At 42.4% G+C, this 22946-nt stretch overlaps 1 pseudogene; it reads right to left on the bottom strand.

The window, feature by feature from the left end:
• Positions 1 to 21372: 21372 nt before the first annotated feature.
• On the bottom strand, positions 21373 to 21989 carry LOC139551353 (uncharacterized; annotated as a pseudogene).
• Positions 21990 to 22946: the final 957 nt, after the last annotated feature.

Genomic DNA, 22946 nt, shown 5'->3' with positions numbered 1-22946 from the left:
GTTTTTTTCTCTTTCCTAAATCCTGCTGTTCTTTAGTGTTTCTAAGAGCAGTCATAATAATAATCATGGATTTTATTCCTAAGGGATTTTTTTCCTCACTCAAGGTGATTATACAACATAACTAACAGCCCAATCCTAAGACTCATGTGGCGTTTCTGAACGTTGCTTTAAAAATATTTATTTATTTTACCTAGCTAAATCCTTAAGTTCTTTGAGAGTATTTTTTAGACTCAAGTTTCTCTTAGGAAATGGCACTCAAGTGTGGTTACTTAGATTTTTTTCTTTCCCTTACCAGAATCCTGCTGTTATTTAGAGTGTTTCTCCACAACCTCCCCCATAGCCTCCTGATGAGCCAACTCCTGCTTCTCCTTCTTGGTTTTCAGGATCTACAACAACAGATCAGACCTGGGTTCAAATACTATTTGACATTTTTCAAATACGTTGAGCATTTGCTGCCAGGTGGACGGGATATGTAGTTTTGGGACTTTCTATTGGTTCCATTGAAACACAGGGAAGCTCAGTCAAGCCCAATATAGTATTTGACATGCTTTCAAATATTATTTGAAGCCAGGTCTGCAACATATTATGTATATAAACATACAGTATATATGTACAGTTGAAGTCGGAAGGTTACATACACTTAGGTTGGAGTCATTAAAACTCGCTTTTCAACCACTCCACAGATTTCTTGTTAACAAACTATAGTTTTCACAAGTCTGGTTCATATTTCCAAACCCCTGAAGGTACCACGTTCATCTGTACAAACAATAGTACGCAAGTATAAACACCATGAGACAACGCAACCATCATACCACTCAGGAAGGAGACGCGTTCTGTCTCCTAGAGATGAATATATTTTGGTGCGAAAAATGCAAATCAATCCCAGAACAACAGCAAAGGACCTTGTGAAGATGCTGGAGGAAACAGGTACAAAAGTATCTATATCCATAGTAAAAACGAGTCCTATATCGACATAACCTGAAAGGCCACTCAGCAAGGAAGAAGCCACTGCTCAAAAACCGCCATAAAAAAGCCAGACTATGGTTTGCAACTGCACATGGGGACAAAGATCGTACTTTTTGGAGAAATGTCCTCTGGTCTGATGAAACAATTATAGAACTGTTTGGCCATAATGACCATCGTTATGTTTGGAGGAAAAAGGGGGAGGCTTGCAAGCTGAAGAACACCATCCCAACCGTGACACACGGGGGTGGCAGCATCATGTTGTGGGGGTGCTTTGCTGCAGGAGGGACTGGTGCACTTCACAAAATAGATGGCTTCATGAGAAAGGAAAATTATGTGGATATATTGAAGCAACATCTCAAGACATCAGTCAGGAAGTTAAAGCTTGGTCGCAAATTGGTCTTCCAAATGGACAATGACCCCAAGCATACTTTCAAAGTTGTGGCAAAATGGCTTAAGGACAACAAAGTCAAGGTATTGGAGTGGCCATCACAAAGCCCTGACCTCAACCCCATAGAACATTTGTGGGCAGAACTGAAAAAGTGTGTGCGAGCAAGGAGGCCTACAAACCTGACTCACCAGCTCTGTCAGGAGGAATGGGCCAAAATTCACCCAACTTATTGTGGGAAGGTTGTGGAAGGCCACCTGAAACGTTTGACCCAAATTAAACAAGCTATGGGTCCTATGTAATTCCGGCTCCCAGATTGCAATTCCTATGGCTTCCACTAGATGTCAACAGTCTTTATTCAAGGTTTCGGGCTTTAAAAAAAGAAAAAAGCAAGAATTTTGAGTTTTGTGAAGAGACCACCGGAACAATATCAGTATTTCGGCACGAGGAAGAGGGCGTGCGCTTACTAATTTTACTTTCCTAATGAACATACTACTTTCCGTATGAAATATTATACTTTATTATACATATTAGGATACCTGAGGATTAAATAGAAACGTCGTTTGACTTGTTTGGACGAAGTTTAGCGGCAGCTTTTTGGACTCCTTTGTCTGCATGTTGAACGAGTGGATTACTGAAATTGATGGCACCAACTAAACTGACTTTTTGGGATATAAAGGATTTTATCTAACAAAAAGACCATTCATGTTGTAGCTGGGACCCTTGGGATTGCAAACAGAGGAAGATTTTCAAAAGTAAGTGATTTATTTAATCGCTATTTGTGATTTTGTGAAGCCTGTGCTGGTTGAAAAATATGTTGATGGTGGGCGCTGTCCTCAGACAATCGCATGGTATGCTTTCTCTGTAAAGCCTATTGTAAATCGGACAATGCAGTTAGATTAACAAGAATTTAAGCTTTTAAATAATATAAGATACTTGTATGTTCATGAATGTTTAATATTACGATTATTTATTTGAATTGCGCGCCCTCCAATTTCACTGGATGTTGTCGACAGGTGTCCCGCTAGCGGGACGCCTATCCCTATTAACAAGCTACTGTAGCTAGCTAGCTATATCAATGGTTAGCTACATTTGTGTGTTATGCCTTACAGACAGGTAAAAAGTGGATTCCTATAACGTGCCACCGGATTGAAAAATGAAAAAGTGTGTGCGAGCAAGGAGGCCTACAAACCTGACTCAGTTACACCGGCTCTGTCAGGAGGAATGGGGCAAAATTCACCCAACTTATTGTGGGAAGGTTGTGGAAGGCTACCTGAAACGTTTGACCCAAATTAAACATTTTAAAGGCAATGCTACCAAATACTAATTGAGTGTGTGAACTTCTGACCCACTGGGAATGTGATGAAAGAAATAAAAGCTGAAAAAATCATTCTCTCTACTATTATTCTGACATTTCACATTCTTAAAATAAAGTGGTGATCCTAACTGACCTAAAACAGGCAATTTTTACCAGGATTAAGTGTCAGGAATTGTGAAAAACTGAGTTTAAAAGTATTTGGCTAAGGTGTATGTAAACTTCCGACTTCAACTGTATATACCCTGAGTATGTATGGCTCTTTAAGCACAACAGATGGACCATGATCCTGAGTAAAGGTTATCTAGAAGGATAATGTATTCATTGGATAATGCATATGCACATCCATAAAATGATCTGTGTCAACCAGGTGCTGCATTCGAGTAAATAGTAATGTTTGTTTGTGTCAGAGCTGCTAGGAGTACTGGGTGGAGGAGTCAAGCGCAGAGAGCCGGGATTCAAGAACGTGGATTTATTTTCCAGTAGACAGGGAAAAACGATCATGCCCTAAACACACGGGCGCATGAAAATACGAGTCCAAAACACAGGACTAAACTGTCCAGAAAAAATAATAAATCCACAATACAATCCACCACCAAATAACAGAGAAACAAATGTTTACATTTACATTTACATTTAAGTCATTTAGCAGACGCTCTTATCCAGAGCGACTTACAAATTGGTGCATTCACCTTATGATATCCAATGGAACAACCACTTTACAATAGTGCATCTAACTCTTTTAAGGGGGGGGGGGTTAGAAGGATTACTTTATCCTATCCTAGGTATTCCTTAAAGAGGTGGGGTTTCAGGTGTCTCCGGAAGGTGGTGATTGACTCCGCTGACCTGGCGTCGTGAGGGAGTTTGTTCCACCATTGGGGTGCCAGAGCAGCGAACAGTTTTGACTGGGCTGAGCGGGAACTGTACTTCCTCAGAGGTAGGGAGGCGAGCAGGCCAGAGGTGGATGAACGCAGTGCCCTTGTCTGGGCGTAGGGCCTGATCAGAGCCTGAAGGTACGGAGGTGCCGTTCCCCTCACAGCTCCGTAGGCAAGCACCATGGTCTTGTAGCGGATGCGAGCTTCAACTGGAAGCCAGTGGAGAGAGCGGAGGAGCGGGGTGACGTGAGAGAACTTGGGAAGGTTGAACACCAGACGGGCTGCGGCGTTCTGGATGAGTTGTAGGGGTTTAATGGCACAGGCAGGGAGCCCAGCCAACAGCGAGTTGCAGTAATCCAGACGGGAGATGACAAGTGCCTGGATTAGGACCTGCGCCGCTTCCTGTGTGAGGCAGGGTCGTACTCTGCGAATGTTGTAGAGCATGAACCTACAGGAACGGGTCACCGCCTTGATGTTAGTGTACATTGAATCCACAATACAATCCACCACCAAATAACAGAGAAACAAGCCCGCACAAAAGCCAGCGGGCTTACTGCCCTTAAATAGCCTACCCACAAAACTAAACTCAAAACAGGTGCACCCAATCAGCCCAAACTAACAGAAACAAAAAGAATAGAATCGATGGCAGCTAGTAGGCCGGTGACGACGACCGCCGAGCGCCGCCCGAACAGGAAGAGGCACCATCTTCAGTGGGATTCGTGACAGTTTATAAGCAGTGGTTTTGTACAATGTTTTGTAAACTCGGTGTTTGTACGCTCAAAAACACACTTTTCTTTACAGTTGCAGACCTGCTAACCTTGATGAATCTGTATGAATAGCAATTTAGCGCAGCGGCGGCGCGCCCCCGGCCTCGGACCCCTGGACGACGCACGTGCGACACCCACACACCACTCAAATCATTAGCAAATGCACCTTTTCAACCTAATAATGATGTTGGCAGAAGGCTGCCTCAGCGGGAATTGTAGACTATAGACTCTTACGGGCACTTGGTAATTGGCTGCTCTACAACGAGTAACTAGAAAGAAGTTTCAATGTACAATCAGGATTCTCCCTAAGATTTTTTGACAAGTTGGTGCTGATGTAGACCTCTGGTTACGGTTGAAGAAAACAACCTGTAACCGCCTTTTCCTGAAACCTTTAGTCTTAAATCATATCAAACAATGTAGCCGGTAGTCTAATTAACAGTGTCAGATCCTGAATTAATTTAGAGGTGGTCTCAATGACCCCCTCAGTGCCCTCACATTTTTCTAAGCTAAATTTTGGAGTAATGATTTTTCTAACATAAAGTGTCTTTATGTGGATAGTCTGGTGAAAATGTAAACGGCCTTCTTTTCCAGAACAGCTCTCTCTGCCATGTCTGTTTCCATCCATGCAACGACGCACACTAAACTACCACAACACCGCACGTTTCCTTGCATGTGCTTGCGCCTACTACCATTGCAGAGATCAAAGCAACTTCTTATGGATCAAATCCCGTTAGCGGGATCGATTTAAGATCGATTTGACAACATCCGGTGAAATGGCAGAGCGACTTTACTTTTTTGTATTTATTAAAACCTCTCTGGGATAGGGGGCAGTATTTTGACGTCCGGAAGAAAAGCGTGCCCAAAGTAAACTGCCTGTTACTCAGGCCCAGAAGCTAGGATATGCATATTATTAGTAGATTTGGATAGAAAACACTCTGACGTTTCTGTGATGATAATGTCTGTGAGTATAACAGAACTGATATGGCAGGCGAAACCCCGAGGACAAACCATCCCCCCCCAAAAAATTCAGCCTACCACTGTTTCCGATGGCTGTCATGTTTATTATGAGGCAAAATCCTCCAAGATTGCAGTTCCTATGGCTTCCACTAGATGTCAACAGTCTTTAGAAAGAGTTTCAGGCTTGTTTTTGGAAAAATGAGCTAGAATTTGTAGTTTATCTAAGTGGCTCCCATTTTGGCTGTAGTGTTTTCATACGCGGGGATGAAAGCGCGTTCTTTGTTGTTTATCTCCGGTAAAGACAATAACGATTCTCTGTTATACATTTTATCGTTTATTTACGTATTAGTGTACCTGAGGTTTGATTATAAACGTTGTTTGACTTGTTTGGAGGAGTTTATTGGTAACATTTGTGATTCATTTTGTATGCATTTTGAAGGCGGGAAACCGGTGGATTATTGAATGAAGCGCGCCAGCTAAACTGAGTTTTTGGGGATATAAAGAAGGAATTTTTTGAACAAAAGGACCATTTGTGATGTAGCTGGGACCTTTTGGAGTGCCAACAGAAGAAGATATTCAAAGGTAAGGCATTTATTATATCGCTATTTCTGACTTTCGTGGCGCACCTGCCTGGTTGAAAAATGTTTTTCATGCTCTATCTCAGGCGAGCAATAGCTCGAGACTTCCTTAGATATTGTGCACCAGCTGTTATTTACAAAAATACATAGTCCGCCGCCCCTTGTCTTCCCAGACGCCGCTGTAGACCACACTAGCTACCTAGAGAGTTTTCATCTGTATTTTTCGTAGCTGTTTACATACCACCACAGAATACCACCACAGACTGAGGCTGGCACTAAGACATCATTGAATGAGCTGTATTCCGCCTTAAGCAAACAAAAAAACGTTCACCCAGAGGTGGTGCTCCTAGTAGCAGAGAAACTTAAATCTGTTTCACCAAATTTCTATCAGCATGTTAAATGTGCAACCAGAGGGAACAAAAACTCTGGACCCCCTATACTCCAAACACAGAGATGCATACAAAGCTCTCCCTCGCCCTCCATTTGGCAAATCTGACCATAATTATATCCTCCTGATTTCTGCTTACAAGAAAAGATTTAAGCAGGACACACCAGGGACTCAGTCAATAAAAAAGTGGTCAGATGAAGCAGATGCTAAGCTACAAGACTGTTTTGCTAGTACAGACTGGATTATGTTCTGGGATTCCTCCGATGGCATTGAGGAGTACACCACATCAATCATTGGCTTAAATGCATCGATGACGTCGTCCCCACAGTAACTGTACATACAGTTGAAGTCGGAAGTTTACATACAACTTAGCCAACAACATTTAAACTCAGTTTTTCACAATTCCTGACATTTAATCCTCGTAAAAATTCCCTGTTTTATGTCATTTAGGATCACCACTTTATTTTAAGAATGTGAAATGTCAGAATAATAGTAGAGAATGATTTATTTCAGCTTTTATTTCTTTCATCACATTCCCAGTGGGTCAGAAGTTCACATACACTCAATTAGTATTTGGTAGCATTGCCTTTAAAATGTTTAATTTGGGTCAAACGTTTCAGGTAGCCTTCCACAACCTTCCCACAATAAGTTGGGTGAATTTTGCCCCATTCCTCCTGACAGAGCCGGTGTAACTGAGTCAGGTTTGTAGGCCTCCTTGCTCGCACACACTTTTTCATTTTTCAATCCGGTGGCACGTTATAGGAATCCACTTTTTACCTGTCTGTAAGGCATAACACACAAATGTAGCTAACCATTGATATAGCTAGCTAGCTACAGTAGCTTGTTAATAGGGATAGGCGTCCCGCTAGCGGGACACCTGTCGACAACATCCAGTGAAATTGGAGGGCGCGCAATTCAATAAATAATAAATAATAAATAATCGTAATATTAAACATTCATGAACATACAAGTATCTTATATCATTTAAAAGCTTAAATTCTTGTTAATCTAACTGCATTGTCCGATTTACAATAGGCTTTACAGAGAAAGCATACCATGCGATTCTCTGAGGACAGCGCCCACCATCAACATATTTTTCAACCAGCACAGGCTTCACAAAATCACAAATAGCGATTAAATAAATCACTTACTTTTGAAAATCTTCCTCTGTTTGCAATCCCATGGGTCCCAGCTACAACATGAATGGTCGTTTTGTTAGATAAAATCCTTTATATCCCAAAAAGTCAGTTTAGTTGGTGCCATCGATTTCAGTAATCCACTCGTTCAACATGCAGACAAAGTAGTCCAAAAAGCTGCCGCTAAACTTCGTCCAAACAAGTCAAACGACGTTTCTATTTAATCCTCAGGTATCCTAATATGTATAATAAAGTATAATATTTCATACGGAAAGTAGTATGTTCAATAGGAAAGTAAAATTAGTAAGCGCACACCCTCTTCCTCGTGCCGAAATACTGATATTGTTCCGGTGGTCTCTTCACAAAACTCAAAATTCGTGTTTTTTTTTTTTTAAAGCCCGAAACCTTGAATAAAGACTGTTGACATCTAGTGGAAGCCATAGGAATTGCAATCTGGGAGCCGGAATTACATAGGACCCATAGCTTTCCATTGTAAGAGCCTGGGACCTAAAACAAAAAACAATCTGGTTGGTTTTTCTTCGGATTTTCACCTGCATATCAATTCTGTTATAGTCTCAGACATTATTATAACAGTTTTAGAAACTTCAAAGTGTTTTCTATCCAATGCTACCAATGATATGCATATCCTGGCTTCTGGGCCTGAGTAACAGGCAGTTTACTTTGGGCACGTCAGTCAGGCGGAAATTCAGGAAACTAGACCCTCTCCCAAACACATTGCTTGCAAAACTAACGTTAACTGGCTAGAAATTCAGACAACCACTCTCGTGCATTGACACTAACCTGGTCTGTCATTGAAACTTTGTCAAATTATTAGCTAGCAAGTTATGCACGGTTGGAAATTGGAACATTTAGAGAAGTGCATCTGTCTTTATATAAACTTTTTCGTGCATCTTGGGTGTGTGTGGTTACCAAGAATATATGAAGCCGGAGTGATACCATAGCAACCATGGAGGATGCCACTCAATCCTCGACCACTGGACCAAATACTGCACATTCTTTAGATGTGATTGTCATTTCAATGATATCCAACTACTACAATAATACTTGATAATACCACGTACGATATTATTTTGATATCAACATGATGAACTTCATAATCATTTGTTATTGCACATTACTGCAACTATGCTGTAAACCGATTTTATGCTCAAAATGAATCCATCTTTTGTGTTTCTGTGCCATAAGACGGTATTAATATGAATGAGTACTACATATAATTGCTGTCGGTTGTCCGGTGTGGATCAGTTAGTTGGTCGAGCATGGCGCTAGCAATGCCAGGGTTGTGTGTTCGATTCCCACGGGGGACCAGTATGGGGGAAAATGTAAGCACTCACTACTGTAAATCGCTCTGGATAAGAGCATCTGCTAAATTACTAAAATGTCAACAATTGGCTTATCAACCCAACGACTCTGTTTGAAGTCTGGGAGAAATATTGCAGTTTAATTCATTTTTTGTGAGTTCGTCATTCGCTATACTCCTGGTGTGAAGGTGGGTGTAATGTAATGCTTGTCTGAAAAAGAATCAATACATCATTGAATTAAGAAATACTGAGAGCAATAAGCACACAGAGATCTGGCTAAAATGACCATGTCATCTTAAAACTATAAGCTATTCGTTATGTACAAATGGAATATTAGCAATGACACTGCACTGCTGTTTTTGCAGTGTACCAATAAATCCATATAGATTATCTTCTGGTCCTAAAAAGTCACTGTCATGCAAAGACATTGGAAGTGTTGAGTTTGACTGGTAATATTCTTCTTATTTGTACTTTACACAAAAAATGCTTCAAATCACAGGCTTTTACATTAATTAAGGGCATCAACAGTTGTTATGAACAGGTAATAACAACAGCATTGATTTTCTGTTACATATTTATTTCATGAACACTGAAAAAAAAAATCTGTGAATGTAATACAGCTAAACCGATTGAGCAAGAACACATTTGTTCCATATGAGTGGAGATAAACAAAACAAATTACAAAACAAAAACGTGAACAAATATGTGATTATATTTGAATTCAGAGCCGGTAAAGTGGAAAAAATCTCCCATTCTGCCCTTGAGCAAGGCAGTTAACCATCAACAACAACTGCTCCCCGGGCGCTTATAACGTGGACGTTGATTAAGGCAGCCTCCCGCACCTCTCTGATTCAGAGGGGTTGGGTTAAATGCAGGAAAACACATTTCAGTTGAATGCATTCAGTTGTACAACTGACTAGGTATTCCCTTTCCCTTCCCTTTTAAAAATAGGCATAATATTGCTTCATATTTTTTTTATATACAATTCTTTTGTTTGTGAATTAAAGTTTTTCCAGAAATGATTACATATTATTATGTATTGTTGTTTTGATAGTCTGTTACGTCCGCCGTTAAATGAAGACCAAGGTGCAGCGTGGTAGGCGTACATTTTCTTTCATTTTTAAATGTTCCACAAAAAACAATAAACAACTCAACGAATGTAAAGCTAGGAGTGCAACAATAGCAACACAAAAAGACAAGATCCCACAACTGAAGGTGGGAAAAAGGGCTGCCTAAGTATGATCCCCAATCAGAGACAACGATAGACAGCTGCCTCTGATTGGGAACCATACTCGGCCAACAAAGAAATATAATCAGATTTCCCACCCTAGTCACACCCTGACCTACCAAATAGAGAATGAAATGGATCTCAAAGGTCAGTGGATTAAGTCAGCCTAAGTATTTTGGTTTCATTTTGTTAAAATACTCCAGGACTGGATTTACTCAGAGCAGATTATTTATTTATTTATTTTATTTCACCTTTATTTAACCAGGTAAGCTAGTTGAGAACAAGTTCTCATTTACAACTGCGATCTGGCCAAGATAAAGCAAAGCAGTGCAACACAAACAACAACACGGAGTTACACATGGAATAAACAAACATACAGTCAATAACTTAATAGGAAAAAGTTTAGATACAGTGTGTGCAAATGAGGTAAGATTAGGGAGATAAGGCAATAAATAGGCCATAGTGGCAAAATAATTACAATTTAGCAATTAAACACTGGAGTGATAGATGTGCAGAAGATGAATGTGCAAGTAGAGATACTGGGATGCAAAGGAGAAAAAAAATTAACAGTATGGGATGAGGTAGTTGGATGGGCTATTTGCAGATGGGATATGTACAGGTGCAGTGATCTGTGAGCTGCTCTGACAGCTGATGCTTAAAGTTAGTGAGGGAGATATGAGTCTCCAGCTTCACTGATTTTTGCAATTAGTTCCAGTCATTGGCAGCCGAGAACTGGAAGGAAAGGAGGAATTGGCTTTGGGGGTGACCAGTGAAATATACGTGCTACGGGTGGGTGCTACTATGGTGACCAGGGAGCTGTGATAAGGCGGGGCTTTACCTAGCAAAGACTTATAGATGACCTGGAGCCAGTGGGTTTGGCGACAAATATGAAGCGAGATTGGCACAAGGGTTCAATTCTCGGGCCAGCCAACGAGAGCATACAGGTCGCAGTGGTGGGTAGTATATGGGGCTTTGGTGACAAAACGGATGGCACTGTGATAGACTGGATCCAATTCGCTGGGTAGAGTGTTGGAGGCTATTTTGTACATGACATAGCCGAATTCAAGGATTGGTAGGATAGTAAGTTTTACGAGGGTATGTTTAGCAGCATGAGTGAAGGATGCTTTGTTGCGAAATAGGAAGCAGATTCTAGATTACATTTTGGATTGGAGATGCTTAATGTGAGAGTTGCATGGCATTGAAGCTCGTCTGGAGGTTAGTTAACACAGTGTCCAAAGAAGAGCCAGACGTATACAGAATGGATTCGTCTGCGTAGAAGTGGATCAGAGAATCACCAGCAGCAAGAGTGACATCATTGATGTATACAGAGAAAAAAGTTGGCCCGAGAATTGAACCCTGTGGCACCCCCATAGACTGCCAGAGGTCCGGACAACAGGCCCTCCGATTTGACACACTGAACTCTATCTGATAAGTAGTTGGTGAAGCAGGCGAGGCAGTCTTTTGAGGAACCAAGGCTGTTGAGTCTGCCGATAAGAATGTGGTGATTGACAGAGTCGAAAGCCTTGGCCAGGTCTATGAATACAGCTGCACAGTATTGTCTCTTATTGATGGAGGTTATATCTTTTAGGATCTTGAGCGTGGCTGAGGTGCACCCATGACCAGCTCGGAAACCAGATTGCATAGCGGAGAAGATACGGTGAGATTCGAAATGGTCGGTGATCTGTTTGTTAACTTGGCTTTCGAAGACCTTAGAAAGGCAGGGTAGGATAGATATAGGTCTGTAGCAGTTTGGGTCTAGAGTGTCTACCCCTTTGAAGAGGGGGATGACCACGGCAGCTTTCCAATCTTTGGGGATCTCAGACGATCCGAAAGAGAGGTTGAACAGGCTAGTAATAGGGGTTGCAACAATTGTGGCTGATAATTTTAGAAAGAGAGGGTCCAGATTGCCTAGCCCTGCTGATTTGTAGGGGCCCAGATTTTGCAGCTTTTTCAGAACATCAGCTATCTGGATTTGGGTGAAGGAGAAATGGGGGAGGCTTGGGCAAGTTTCTGTGGGGGGAACAGGGCTGTTGACCAGGGTAGGGGTGGCCAAGTGGAAAGCATGGCCAGCCGTAGAAAAATGCTTATTGAAAAGTTGCATATCGTGGGGGCTATTCGATGCTAATTCAGTACACCACAGGATGTTTTTGTGCTGGTCAAGGGCAGTCAGGTCTGGAGAGAACCAAGGGCTACATCTGTTCCTGGTTCTACATTTTTTGAATGGGGCATGCTTATTTAAGATTGTGAGGAAAGCACTTTTAAAGAATAACCAGGCATCCTCTACTGACGGAATGAGGTCAATATCCTTCCAGGATACTTGGCCAGGTCGATTAGAAAGGCCTGCACGCTGAAGTGTTTTAGGGAGCGTTTGACAGTGATGAGGGGTGGTCGTTTGACCGCAGACCCATTACGGACGCAAGCAATGAGGCAGTGATCGCTGAGATCCTGGTTGAAGACAGAGATGTATTTGGAGGGCAGGTTGGTTAGGATGATATTGATGAGGGTGCCCGTGTTTACGGATTTGGGGTTGTACATGGTAGGTTCATTGATAATTTGTGTGAGATTGAGGGCATCAAGCTTAGATTGTATGATGGCCGGGGTGTTAAGCATGTCCCAGTTTATAGCAAGCGGCAACGGTGAGAGACTTGTTTCTGGAAAGGTAGAATTTTAAAAGTAGAAGTTCAAATTGTTTGGACACAGACCTGGACACAGACACAGACCAGAATTCTGCAGGCTATCTCTGCAGTAGATTGCAACTCCGCCCCCTTTGGCAGTTCTATCTTGTTGGAAAATGTTATAGTTAGGGATGGACATTTCTGGGGTTTTGGTGGTCATGAAACATGAGCTAAAGCAAAACTTTATACATTGCATTTATATTTCTGTTCAGTATAGAATAAGAAATGTACAACATATCAACAATTCCCTCCGGGCAAGTCTCAAGAATATATTGAAGGATAACCACACAAAATTGAGATAACGAGATGCAGTATTTCCGGTATTTGGGTTTTTGTCACTGGTTATATGGACATATCAGGATTGGGCAAAGGCAGTGCTTAAACTGCTTCGCTTCGAGTGCTTTGCGCATGTGCTTCGCTTCGAGTGCTTTGTGCATGTTCTTCGCTTCGAGTGCTTTGCGCATGTTCTTCGCTTCGAGTGCTTAGCAGAAATGTGCGCTTTGGCTGAGTTTCCTTTTGCAAGGGTGGAGACTTCGCAAACTGCCGGAACTCTCAATTTCTAACAGAAGTTAATCATGCAACTGACCAAATTACGTGACACTACTTTTTGGTTAACCCAGATTAAGTGCATCCAAACTCATAACAACAGTTGCAGTTGTGCTGTGGGTATGCTGCTGCTATTAAATCATGCGGTTCATGATACAGTACATGGGCCCTGTTCCAATACTCATCAATTGATCATTCCTTCTTTCCTTCATTGAAGTGATCTGATCTGACATACTGGATTGGTGTAAGTAAGCTTTCCATTTCATAGCGTTCACCTATTATGTCATGTCAGATCTGCGATTCCTTCAAGGATGGAAGGAAGCATTTTCAGAGTATTCAAAAAGGACCCATGGTGTTCTCTGGCAGAATGGCACATCATTGACTGGATATGAGGTGACATATGCAGTGTAACTAATTGGCAACTCAGCTGAGACAGGCATTGGCATTTCCAGCCACAATACAGTTGGTATAGGCTAAGGGAAGAGGCTAGCGTTGTTATAGCTCCAGCCTACCCAGTTATTATTATTATTTATGGCACTAGACAGAGGTATAATTTCAAATCGTAATGTTTTTTTTCCCACGAAAGATGCTGTACTCATCTGAAGAGTTGTTTTGCATTAGTATTATGTACACTGCCTTATTTTGGTTCCGCTCCAGTGATTTCGTTCAGGTTAATCCATTTTAGTGATTTGCCTTTGTCACCACTGAGAATCACAATGACCACACACTGTGTAACTACAGACATATCCTTCTAATGTAACCAGACTGTCTTTATCTGTATGCAGCTCTGTCTTGTTAAATTAAACCTTCCCGGCTGATATATTAAAATGCATTTTGTGAAACCATTTTGTAACTCTTCCCTCTGGGAATTCTACATTGCTGGAATCGATAGACAAACATCTCTTTCGCTCTCTCTCTCTTTTTTCTCCCTCTCTTTCGCTCTCTCTCTCTCATATATATATATATATTCAGACCCTTTGCTATGAGACCCGAAATTGAGCTCAGGTGCATCCTGTTTCCATTGATCATCCTTGAGATGTTTCTATAATGTGATTGGAGTCCATCTGTGGTAAAATCTATTGATTGGACATGATTTGGAAAGGTAGACACCTGTCTATATAAGGTCCCACAGTTGACAGTGCATGTCAGAACAAAAACCAAGCCATGAGGTCAAAGGCATTGTCCGTAGATCTCCGAGACAGGATTGTGTCGAGGCACAGTTCTTGGGAAGAGCCAGCCAAGACAACACAGGAGTGGCTTCGGGATAAGCCTTTGAATGTCCTTCCTTGAGTGGCCCAGCCAGAGCCCGGACATGAACCCGATCGAACATCTCTGGAGAGACCTGAAAATAGCTGTGCAGAGACGCCCCCCATCTAACCTTACAGAGCTTGAGAGCATCTGCAGAGAAGAATGGGAGAAACTCCACAAATACAGTTGTACCAAGCTTGTAGCATCATACCCAAGAAGACTCGAGGCTGTAATCGCTGCCAAAGGGGATTCAACAAAGTACTTAAAGAGTCTGAATACATGCAAATGTGATATGTTTTTATTTTATTTTAAAGCATTTGCAAAAATTCGAAATAATTGTTTTTGCTTTGTCGTTAGGGCGTATAGTTTGTAGAATGTTGACATTCATACCGGTGTACCTGGCACCTACCATACCCCGTTCAAAGGCACTTAAATCTTTTGTCACCCTCTGAATGGCACACACACACACACAATCTATGTCTCAATTGTCTTAAGGCTTAAAAATCCTTCTTTAACCTGTCTCCGCCCCTTCATCTACACCAGTGGTCACCAACCTTTTCTGTGTCAAGATAACTTTCTGAGTCGAAACGTAAGCCGAGATCTACCGCTCAGATTGTTTTTAAACATGACTTAAAAAACATAAGCCTGTCCTCCCGAGTGGCGCAGCGGTCTAAGGCACTGCATTGCAGTGCTTGAGGCGTTACTACAGACATGGGGTAAAACACGACTTTTGTTTTAAATAACGTGCCTATGCAACATTAACCAATTAACAGTTCTGTAGCACGTTTGTGCAGTAGGCTATAGGGCCAGTACATGATCACTGCATATTGGCTATGCTTGGAATTTCCCTGCCAATGTTGTTCTTCTCAGACCATTTGGAAATTATATTTTAAAAGAAATTGGTATATGATCACACTGGTAATAGATCATTTGTTATATTACTTGTGAGGCACTGCTGAGTGAGCATAATCAATTGGTTTTTTTTATGGACCGATGGCCTGCATCTGATGGTCAGTCTGAGAGGAGGGAGGGAGCAATGCTGAGGCTGCCTCTCACCGACTCACCGTCTCTCCACTCTCCCTCTGCTGAGAAAATCAAGTCAAATCAAATTGTAATACATATTTTGCAGATGTTATTGCGCGTGTAGCGAAATGCTTGTGTTCCTAGCTCCAACAATGCTGTAATATCTAACTATACACAACAATACTCACAAATCTAAAAGTAAAATAATGGAATTAAGAAATATAGAAATATTAGGACGAGCAATGTCGGAGTCCGGAGTATGCGTGTGTTTGTGTACAGTGGGGCAAAAAAGTATTTAGTCAGCCACCAATTGTGCAAGTTCTCCCACTTAAAAAGATGAGAGAGGCCTGTAATTTTCATCATAGGTACACTTCAACTATGACAGACAAAATGAGAAAAAAAAATCCAGAAAATCACATTGTAGGATTTTTTATGAATTTATTTGCAAATTATGGTGGAAAATAAGTATTTGGTCACCTACAAACAAGCAAGATTTCTGGCTCTCACAGACCTGTAACTTCTTCTTTAAGAGGCTCCTCTGTCCTCCACTCGTTACCTGTATTAATGGCACCTGTTTGAACTTGTTATCAGTATAAAAGACACCTGTCCACAACCTCAAACAGTCACACTCCAAACTCCACTATGGCTAAGACCAAAGAGCTGTCAAAGGACAACACCAGAAACAAAATTGTAGACCTGCACCAGGCTGGGAAGACTGAATCTGCAATAGGTAAGCAGCTTGGTTTGAAGAAATCAACTGTGGGAGCAATTATTAGGAAATGGAAGACATACAAGACCACTGATAATCTCCCTCGATCTGCGGCTCCACGCAAGATCTCACCCCGTGGGGTCAAAATGATCACAAGAACGGTGAGCAAAAATCCCAGAACCACACGGGGGGACCTAGTGAATGACCTGCAGAGAGCTGGGACCAAAGTAACAAAGCCTACCATCAGTAACACACTACGCCGCCAGGGACTCAAATCCTGCAGTGCCAGACGTGTCCCCCTGCTTAAGCCAGTACATGTCCAGGCCCGTCTGAAGTTTGCTAGAGAGCATTTGGATGATCCAGAAGTAGATTGGGAGAATGTCATATGGTCAGATGAAACTAAAATATAACTTTTTGGTAAAAACTCAACTCGTCGTGTTTGGAGGACAAAGAATGCTGAGTTGCATCCAAAGAACACCATACCTACTGTGAAGCATGGGGGTGGAAACATCATGCTTTGGGGCTGTTTTTCTGCAAAGGGACCAGGACGACTGATCCGTGTAAAGGAAAGAATGAATGGGGCCATGTATCGTGAGATTTTGAGTGAAAACCTCCTTCCATCAGCAAGGGCATTGAAGATGAAACGTGGCTGGGTCTTTCAGCATGACAATGATCCCAAACACACCGCCCGGGCAACGAAGGAGTGGCTTCGTAAGAAGCATTTCAAGGTCCTGGAGTGGCCTAGCCAGTCTCCAGATCTCAACCCCATAGAAAATCTTTGGAGGGAGTTGAAAGTCCGTGTTGCCCAGCAACAGCCCCAAAACATCACTGCTCTAGAGGAGATCTGCATGGGGGAATGGGCCAAAATACCAGCAACAGTGTGTGAAAACCTTGTGAAGACTTACAGAAAACGTTTGACCTCCATCATTGCCAACAAAGGGTATATAACAAAGTATTGAGATAAACTTTTGTTATTGACCAAATACTTATTTTCCACCATAATTTGCAAATAAATTCATAAAAAATCCTACAATGTGATTTTCTGGATTTTTTTTTCTAATTTTGTCTGTCATAATTGAAGTGTACCTATGATGAAAATTACAGGCCTCTCTCATCTTTTTAAGTGGGAGAACTTGCACTATTGGTGGCTGACTAAATACTTTTTTGCCCCACTGTATATATATATATATATATATATATATAGTTCTAGTCAAAAGTTTGGACACACATGGTTTTTCTTTATTTTTACTATTTTCTACATTGTAGAATAGTGAAGACATCAAAACCATGAAATAACATTTTATTTTTTATATTCTTCAAAGTACCACCCTTTGCCTTGATGACAGTTTGATTCACTCTTGGCATTCTCTAAACCAGCTTCACCTGGAATGCTTTTCCAACGGTCTTGAAGGAGTTCCCACATATGCTGAGCACTTGTTGGCTGCTTTTCCTTCGCTCTGCAGTCCAACTCATCCCAAACCATCTCAATTGTGTTGAGGTCGGAGGATTGTGGAGGCCAGGTCATCTGATGCAGCACTCCATCACTCTCCTTGGTCAAATAGCCCTTACACAGCCTGGAGGTGTGTTGGGTCATTGTCAAATCAAATCAAATGTATTTATATAGCCCTTCTTACATCAGCTGATATCTCAAAGTGCTGTACAGAAACCCAGCCTAAAACCCCAAACAGCAAGCAATGCAGGTGTAAAAGCACGGTGGCTAGGAAAAACTCCCTAGAAAGGCCAAAACCTAGGAAGAAACCTAGAGAGGAACCAGGCTATGAGGGGTGGCCAGTCCTCTTCTGGCTGTGCCAGGTGGAGATTATAACAGAACATGGCCAAGATGTTCAAATGTTCATAAATGACCAGCATGGTCAAATAATAATAATCACAGTAGTTGTCGAGGGTGCAACAGGTCAGCCCCACAGGAGTAAATGTCAGTTGGATTTTCATAGCCGATCATTGAGAGTATCTCTACCGCTCCTGCTGTCTCTAGAGAGTTGAAACCAGCAGGTCTGGGACAGGTAGCACGTCCGGTAAACAGGTCAGGGTTCCATAGCCGCAGGCAGAACAGTTGAAACTGGAGGAGCAGCACGGCCAGGTGGACTGGGGACAGCAAGGGATCATCATGCCAGGTAGTCCTGAGGCATGGTCCTAGGGCTCAGGTCCTAGGGCTCAGGTCCTAGAGAGAGAGAGAGAGAGAGAGAGAGAGAGAGAGAGAGAGAGAGAGAGAGAGAGAGAGAGAGAGAGAGAGAGAGAGAGAGAGAGAGAGAGAGAGAGAGAGAGAGAGAGAGAGCACACTTAAATTCACACAGGACACTGGATAAGACAGGAGAAATACTCCAGATATAACAGACTGACCCTAGCCCCCGACACAAACTACTGCAGCATAAATACTGGAGGCTGAGACAGGAAGGGTCAGGAGACAATGTGGCCCCATCCGATGATACCCCCGGACAGGGCCAAACAGGCAGGATATAGCCTCACCCACTTTGCCAAAGCACAGCCGCCACACCACTAGAGGGATATCTTCAACCACCAACTTACTATCCTGAGACAAGGCCGAGTATAGCCCACAAAGATCTCCACCACGGCACAACCCAAGGGGGGGGCGCCAACCCAGACAGGAAGACCACATCAGTGATTCAACTCACTCAAGTGACGCACCCCTCCTAGGGACGGCATGGAAGAGCACCAGTAAGCCAGTGACTCAGCCCCTGTAATAGGGTTAGAGGCAGAGAATCCCAGTGGAGAGAGGGGAACCGGCCAGGCAGAGACAGCAAGGGTGGTTCGTTGCTCCAGTGCCTTTCCGTTCACCTTCACACTCCTGGGCAAGGCTACACTCAATCATAGGACCTACTGAAGAGATGAGTCTTCAATAAAGACTTAAAGGTTGAGACCGAGTCTGCGTCTCTCACATGGGTAGGCAGACCATTCCATAAAAATGGAGCTCTATAGGAGAAAGCCCTGCCTCCAGCTGTTTGCTTAGAAATTCTCGGGACAATTAGGAGGCCTGCGTCTTGTGACCGTAGCGTACGTGTAGGTATGTACAAAGATGAGTAGGAACAAGCCCATGCAATGCTTTGTAGGTTTGCAGTAAAACCTTAATCAGCCCTTGTCTTAAAAGGAAGCCAGTGTAGGGAGGCTAGCACTGGAGTAATATATGATTAAAAAATGTGGTTCTAGTCAGGATTCTAGCAGCCGTATTTAGCACTAACTGAAGTTTATTTAGTGCTTTATCCGGGTATCCAGAAAGTAGAGCATTGCAGTAGTTTAACCTGGAAGTGACAAAAGCATGGGTTAATTTTTCTGCAGAAGTTTTGGACAGAAAATGTCTGATTTTTGCAATGTTACATAGATGGAAAAAAGCTGTCCATGAAACAGTCTTGATATGTTCGTCAAAAGAGAGATCAGGGTCCAGAGTAATGCCGAGGTCCTTCACAGTTTTATTTGAGACGACTGTACAACCATCAAGATTAATTGTCAGATTTAACAGAAGATCTCTTTGTTTCTTGGGACCTAGAACGAGCATCTCTGTTTTGTCCGAGTTTAAAAGTAGAACATTTGCAGCCATCCACTTCCTTATGTCTGAAACACAGGCTTCCAGCGAGGGCAATTTTGGGGCTTCACCATGTTTCATCGAAATGTACAGCTGTGTGTCCCACCTTCCGGAGACACCTGAAACCCCACCTCTTTAAGGAATACCTAGGATAGGATAAAGTAATCCTTCTAACCCCCCCCCCCTTAAAAGAGTTAGATGCACTATTGTAAAGTGGTTGTTCCACTGGATATCATAAGGTGAATGCACCAATTTGTAAGTCGCTCTGGATAAGAGCGTCTGCTAAATGACTTAAATGTAAATGTAAATGTGTCATCTGCATAGCAGTGAAAGTTAACATATTTTCGAATAACATCCCCAAGAGGTAAAATATATAGTGAAAACAATAATGGTCCTAAAACGGAACCTTGAGGAACACTGAAATTTACAGTTGATTTGTCAGAGGACAAACCATCCACAGAGACAAACTGATATCTTTCTGACAGATAAGATCTAAACCAGGCCAGAACATGTCCGTGTAGACCAATTTGGGTTTCCAATCTCTCCAAAAGAATGTGGTGATCGATGGTATCAAAAGCAGCACTAAGGTCTAGGAGCACGAGGACAGATGCAGAGCCTCGGTCTGACGCCATTAAAAGGTAATTTACCACCTTCACAAGTGCAGTCTCAGTGCTATGATGGGGTCTAAAACCAGACTGAAGCATTTCATATCCATCGTTTGTCTTCAGGAAGGCAGTGAGTTGCAGCGCAACAGCTTTTTCTAAAATTGAGAGGAATGGGAGATTCGATATAGGCCTATACTTTTTTATATTTTCTGGGTCACGGTTTGGCTTTTTCAAGAGGCTTTATTACTGTCACTTTTAGTGAGTTTGGTACACATCCGGTGGATAGAGAGACATTTTATTATGTTCAACATAGGAGGGCCAAGCACAGGAAGCAGCTCTTTCAGTAGTTTAGTTGGAATAGGGTCCAGTATGTAGCTTGAAGGTTTAGAGGCCATGATTATTTTCATTGTGTCAAGAGATATAGTACTAAAACACTTGTGTCTCCCTTGATCACTAGGTCCTGGCAGAGTTGTGCAGACTCAGTACAACTGAGCTTTGGAGGAATACGCAGATTTAAAGAGGAGTCCGTAATATGCTTTCTAATGATCATGATATTTTCCTCAAAGAAGTTCATGAATTTATCTCTGCTGAAGTGAAAGCTATCCTCTTTTGGGGAATGCTGCTTTTTAGTTAGCTTTGCGACAGTATCAAAAATAAATTTTGGATTGTTCTTATTTTCCTCAATTAAGTTGGAAAAATAGGATGATCGAGCAGCAGTGAGGGCTCTTCGATACTGCACGGTACTGTCTTTCCAAGCTAGTCGGAAGACTTCCAGTTTGGTGTGGCGCCATTTCCGTTCTATTTTTCTGGAAGCTTGCTTCAGAGCTCTGAGCTCTATTTTCTGTATACCAGGGAGCTAGTTTCTTATGACAAATGTTTTTAGGGGTGCGACCGCATCTAGGGTATTGCGCAAGGTTAAATTGAGTTCCTCAGTTAGGTGGTTAACTGATTTTTGTCCTCTGACGTCCTTGGGTAGGCAGAGGGAGTCTGGAAGGGCATCAAGGAATCTTTGGGTTGTCTGAGAATTTATAGCACGACTTTTGATGATCCTTGGATGGGGTCTGAGCAGATTATTTGTTGCGATTGCAAACGTAATAAAATGGTGGTCCGATAGTCCAGGATTATGAGGAAAAACATTCAGATCCACAACATTTATTCCATGGGACAAAACTAGGTCCAGAATATGACTGTGGCAGTGAGTAGGTCCGGAGACATGTTGGACAAAACCCACTGAGTCGATGATGGCTCCGAAAGCCTTTTGGAGTGGGTCTGTGGACTTTTCCATGTGAATATTAAAGTCACCAAAAATGTTAATATTATCTGCTATGACTACAAGGTCCGATAGGAATTCAGGGAACTCAGTGAGGATCACTGTTTATGGCCCAGGAGGCCTGTAAACAGTAGCTATAAAAAGTGATTGAGTAGGCTGCATAGATTTCATGACTAGAAGCTCAAAAGACGAAAACGTCGTTTTTTTTTTGTAAATTGAAATTTGCTATCGTAAATGTTAGCAACACCTCCGCCTTTGCGGGATGCGCGGGGGATATGGTCACAAGTGTAACCAGCAGGTGATGCCTCATTTAACACGGTAAATTCATCAGGCTTAAGCCATGTTTCAGTCAGGCCAATCAAATCAAGATTATGATCAGTGATTAGTTCATTGACTATAACTGCCTCGGAAGTGAGGGATCTAACATTAAGTAGCCCTATTTTGAGATGTGAGGTATTACAATCTCTTTCAATAATGGCAGGAATGGAGGAGGTCTTTATTCCAGTGAGATTGCTAAGGCGAACACCGCCATGTTTAGTTTTGCCCAACCTAGGTCAAGGCACAGACCCGGTCTCAATGGGGATAGCTGAGCTGACTACACTGATTGTGCTAGTGGCAGACTCCACTAAGCTGGCAGGCTGGCTAACAGCCTGCTGCCTGGCCTGCACCCTATTTCATTGTGGAGCTAGGGGAGTTAGAGCCCTGTCTATGTTCGTAGATGAGAGCACCCCTCCAGCTAGGATGGAGTCCGTCACTCCTCAACAGGCCAGGCTTGGTCCTGTTTGTGGGTGAGTCCCAGAAAGAGGGCCAATTATCTACAAATTCTATATTTTGGGAGGGGCAGAAAACAGTTTTCAACCAGCGATTGAGTTGTAAGACTCTGCTGTAGAACTCATCACTCCCCCTAACTGGGAGGGGGCCAGAGACAATTACCGATTTACTTGAACTCTGTGAAGCATTTATTTGGGCTGCAATTTCTGAGGCTGGTAACTCTAATGAATTTATACCCTGCAGCAGAGGGAACTCTGGGTCTTCCTTTCCCGTGGCAGTCCTCATGAGAGCCAGTTTCATCAAAGCGCTTGATGGTTTTTGCGACTGCACAACTTTTGAAGTTCTTGACATTTTCCACATTGACTGACCTTAATGTCTTAAAGTAATGATGGACTGTCGTTTATCTTTGCTTATTTTATCTGTTCTTGCCGTAATATGGACTTGGTCTTTTACCAAATAGGGCTATCTTCTATATACCACCCCTACCTTGTCACAACACAACTGATTGGCTCAAACGCATTAAGAAGGAAAGAAATTCCACAAATTAACTTTCAACAAGGCACAGCTGTTAATTGAAATGCATTCCAGGTGACTACCTCATGAAGCTGGTTGAGAGAATGCCAAGA

The sequence above is a fragment of the Salvelinus alpinus genome, chromosome 23, assembly GCF_045679555.1.
Source record: "Salvelinus alpinus chromosome 23, SLU_Salpinus.1, whole genome shotgun sequence".
NCBI classification, from domain to species: domain Eukaryota; kingdom Metazoa; phylum Chordata; class Actinopteri; order Salmoniformes; family Salmonidae; genus Salvelinus; species Salvelinus alpinus.
The sequence above is the reverse complement of the archived record's forward strand: the minus strand, read 5'-3'. Positions and strand labels throughout refer to the sequence as shown.